Here is a 4,970-nt window from a genome sequence, read left to right as displayed (position 1 = left end):
CATTTTGCCACAAGCATCCCGAGTTCTCTCACTCAGAAAAGAGAAGCCATGGGCAGCAGAGGTTCTCAGCCACAGAGCCACCACACCCCAGGATAAAGAAGTCATTAATGTCTTAGTCATTTCTTACAATGTCTCCCTCACTCATCTGCTTTCTCTTAGGGTTTTTGACACAAAGAAAAATGGTGGAATCACGGCTACAGGGACAGGAAATTGTGCTGAAGCCCACACGGGCCCACACGTGCTCTCACACATGCACTGTTAAGAGTGTAGACAGCATGAATGCTCACGGTGAGGATAATGAATGCTCTGTGTGAGTAACTCCACCTCTGGGAGTTGGTTCCTTTCTATCTGGATGCTCTTAGGCAATGTGAGGTGAGGGGGAAATGTGCCTCTACACAGAATTTAAGGGGAGGAGGGCACCAAAAATTTCAGTAACCGAGATAGATTATATTTTAATGCAATATTTTTAAAAATCTATATTAATGCCAAAAAAATCCAAATATCAAAATTTTAAAAGAAGGCGACTTACTAACTTGTTGGCCTTGCAAAATTAATATTACCAAACCTCAAGTTTCTTTGATGCCCCAAATGGGAAAGGAATACAGTCAGTTGTCTTGGCCAGGAGGCCATAAGGATCAAATCAGAAAATGAATTTGAAGCACCTGATACATAAGAGGCACCCATGGGTATTACTGGGCTTTCCTGGTGTCTCAGATGATAACGAATTTGTCCGCAGTACAGGAGACCTGGATTTGATCCCTGGGTTGGGAAGAAGATCCCCTGGAGAAGGGAATGGCTACACACTCCAGTATTCTTGCCTGGGAAATTCCATGGACAGAGGAGCCTGGTGGGCTACAATCCCTGGGGTCTCAAAGAGTTGGACACAAGTGAGCAACTAACACCTTCACGTCTCACATGGATATTACTATTCATAAGAATTTATTGAACAACTATTCTAAAGGTGACACAATGTCTGTCTCTATTTTTTTTTTTTGCTATCCTGCTATGAGGAAGGTTAATATTGACAGTTCGTCCAATGTTGTTTACCATCTAAACCTCATCTTGCAAACAAACACAATTGATACCCAGCACCCCATCAGACCAGTTCCCTGAGTCTCTTACATCCAGCCCACTCCATGACAGGGGCTGAAGTCTCTGTCTTTTTCCTGTGACCTCCACACTTTCTCTTTTGCCTTTCCTTATTTCCCATTTCTAGAGGGCCAATCTCAGGTGTTCTCATTCCAAAACGATGATTGCTCCTCCAAGGGTACCAAAGGACGAAGTGGGCAGAAGTGGAAGAAAGACACCTTTGCTGGCCTGTTGGGAATGCTCACCCTGTGGATTTCTCTGGGCACTGCTGTGGTCAGGTGCACGGTGTCTGGTTATCACAGTTCTCCTGCTTCCTGAAATGAGGAGTCGTGGTGAGGCCACAGTGTGGACGGAGGGCAGAGTTTTCCAAACTGGAGACCAGGACCCAAGAGTGGATCAGAAAATCATTCATCACGGAACTGGGAGTGAATCATGGTTGCAATCAATACTAGAAAAATAAAACAATATGCACTATCAGAGTATGCCACACATAATAAGGATGAAATTTTTTGTAGGTCTTTTGTTTCTGTTATATATACATATATGTCCGCTGTTTCACCTGCCATATAGATTAAAAAAAAAAAAAAAAGAATTTGTGGCCAGCAAGCCATCAGCCCCCGCAGCCATCCCTCAACGGTATACCTTGAAGGGATTCAGGATGGAAAAAAACCAGGGTACTGACCTTAGGTAGCTGAGGTGCATATCAAAGGAATGATTTCAATGAGCCGGACTCTTGCATCTTCCCATACAAAGAAAATCGCTAAATTCCTTAACTTGAGATACCTGGTTTCCTTTAATTAACAGTAATCTTTTGCTGATCCCTCTATCTGATCTTTGTTGCAAAAACTCCTAAGTATGCTAGCTTCTCCCTTAGGAGAAGTCCCTCAGGGCAATCTAAGAGGCTGACTCTCAGGCTTAAATCCTTATGAAATCTGCCAAATAAAACATAATTCTCAACTTTTAGGTTGTGCATTTTTTTTTTCAGTCAACAAATGTAATCTATTCCTTACTGTGAGTCACAGTAAAATGACTTGAAAGCCCCCCATGTATCAGTGAAGAGTTCAGGCGCTATAGTCAAACTCCTTGGCTTTAAATCTTGACCATGCCACTTGTTATATGTTCGTGCTTAGTCATGCCAGACTCTGTGAGTCCGTGGACTGAAGCCCTCCAGGTTCCTCTGTCCATGGGAATTTTCAGGCAGGAATATTGGAATAGGTTGCCATTTCCTCCTCCAGGGGATCTTCTGGACCCAGGGATCAAACCCTCATCGTCTCTTGTGTCTCCTGCGTTGGCAGGCAGATTCTTTACCACAAGCGCCTCCTGGGAAGCTCTCAACTTGCTATGAGACCTTAGCAATATTTTTTCCCCTTCTCTGTGCCTCAGTTTCCTCATGTGTAAAATCAATGACTAATACTACCCACTGCAAAGAGTAGTTGTGAAGATTAAATGATTTAATCCATACAATGTTTGTAGAATAATGCCAGGCACAGAAATTAGCTATTATATTATTCCTGTCAGCAGCAGAACCTGCATATAATGTATGACCCCTGGGACAGGAAGATCCCCTGGAGGAGGGCATGGCAACCCACTTTAGTACTTTTGCCTGGTGAATCCCATAGACAGAGGAGTCTGGCGGGCTGCAGTTCATAGGGTCACAGAGTCAGACACAACTGAAGCGATTTAGCACACACGTATGCACTCACAAAGTGACTGAAGCAGTGCCTGAGACATAATTTGGGCTCAATAGCTATTTGTCCTCGTGGAATACACTTTGTTGATTACTATATTCTACTGTATTCTGTTCTCCTCTGCACACAAGATGACACTTGCTCATCTCAGTGAAGACAGGCAGGACCTTGCAACTAGGTCTGGCCAAGATTGTAGATGGAAGTGACGTGTGCCACTTCCAGGCCTAAACAATTCATCACTCATTTGTGACTCTTCAGTGCTCTTTGACTCTCCTGAGGCAAACCCTGAAGACTTGGGTTGGGGCAATCTGTGAACCAGGGTGGTGGAACCTCTAGCCTGGGTCCTTGAGGGATTGTGTGACTAGAGCCTACTGCCTCCCTTCGCCACAGCTTTACATAGATACAATGCACACGCCATAACATTCACCATTTTAAGTGTACAATTTGGTAGTTTCTCATGTATTTACAGAGTTATACCAGATTTCACAGGACCTTGAATGCCAAGCTAAAGAGTTTAAGTCTTATCTTACAGGAATTGGACAGTTAATAGGAAATTGTCTTTTAATTGCAAAAAAAAAAACATGTTTATTAATTAAATAATCTGACAAACAGTATTACCCTTACTTTCGGCTTCTTCCTAACTTTATCCATATGTCACATGTTGTTTTTTTCATGTTAGAAACCATGTCCTATCTATGACTTTGTCTTCTATGGTAACCTTAGGGTTATTTCGTATATATTTTTCTGTATGTCTAGATTGTCTTCATTCATTTTTTTAAAAAGATTTATTAATTTTATTGTTTGGCTGTGGTGGGTCTTCGTTGCTACACGTGGGCTTTCTCTAGTTGCAGACAGCTGGGGCTACTCTTTGTTGCCGTGCGTGGGCTTCTTATTACGGTGGCTTCTCTTGCTGCAGGGCACAGACTCTGGGTGTGTGGGCTTCCGTAGTTGCGGCTCTCAGGCTCAGCACTTGTGGCAGTCCAGCTCCAGAGCACAGGCTCAGTAGTTGCGGCACACACATGGGCTTAGGTCTTAACTGCTCCGAGGCATGTGGGATCTTCCCCGACCGGGGACTGAACCAGGGTCGCTTGCATTGCGAGGTGGATTCTTTACCACTGAGCTACCAGGAAAGCCGCTGTCTTCCCTTCACGGTTACACCTTGTCTCCTGTTATTGTTGGACATTTATAGTTTTCCATTATGTGTATTGAATTGTTTTTCAAACATACATGTGGTGTGTGTGTGTGTGTGTGTGTGTGGACTAGGGTGATTCAAGTGAAATGCCAAAGGTATAAAATTTAAGGAAGTATCCACATTCAGGCTGCAATTTTTCACCTAAGTATCTCACTTGCCCAGTCCCAGCTCTATACCTATAGTAAGGTGTCTGTGTGCATGTATGTGTGTTTTCCTTCTAAATTATTCCCTCAGAAAGAGATCACTGGTTCTCATGACAGGATTATTGGTTTAGAGTCCTTTAAGGTTCTTATTGCTCTTGCTAGGAATTGCTAGAAGGTTTCTCAGAAGAATTCCATTGACGGTTTTTTTAAAGCATAATTTTGATATGTGCACAAGAGCATTTTACAAAGATTACAGAAGTAACAGAGCAGTAAAGTGACTATAACAACAGTATGTCCCCGCTATAGTACTGCTATTTGCTATAGAAGATCCACAGGTCTGACTTTTTACATTTGCTAGCCCAGTCAGAATATTCCATTTTTAGCTAGTTATGCCTTCACGCAGTCAACTGTTAAACTCACTCATCAAAGCAACAACAAGCCATTCATATTGAATGTATGTCCCTAACAGATGACCCTTCTGTGTATACCAACCTGCTCACTCAAGGTATATAATTTCTCTATGAGACTAGCCCTTAGGACAGCAACCTCTATGCCCACAGAGATTTATGCATGAAGAGTGGTGTCACTACTGCTATTTTACCACAAACCAGGTTCCTAGCTGTAGGGCTCAAATTAAATTGCTATTATTAGGGGGCAAATAGTATCAGAATTTGCCTACCCACAACAGTTTTTATAAAAGTCAAATGGAAAAATCTCTGGCCTAGTCTGTTTTGTACAAATTTTCTCCTGAGGGGAGGGCACTTTTTAGAAGGCACTGAAAGGAAAATCACCAGAATGGAATTTAGAGAGGTCTGGGTTCTGAGTCATCCCCAGGCAAATGTAGTTCCCGATCTCACA

Source organism: Cervus elaphus, chromosome 18, assembly GCF_910594005.1.
Source record: "Cervus elaphus chromosome 18, mCerEla1.1, whole genome shotgun sequence".
Taxonomy (NCBI): domain Eukaryota; kingdom Metazoa; phylum Chordata; class Mammalia; order Artiodactyla; family Cervidae; genus Cervus; species Cervus elaphus.
This window is presented reverse-complemented; position numbering follows the sequence as displayed.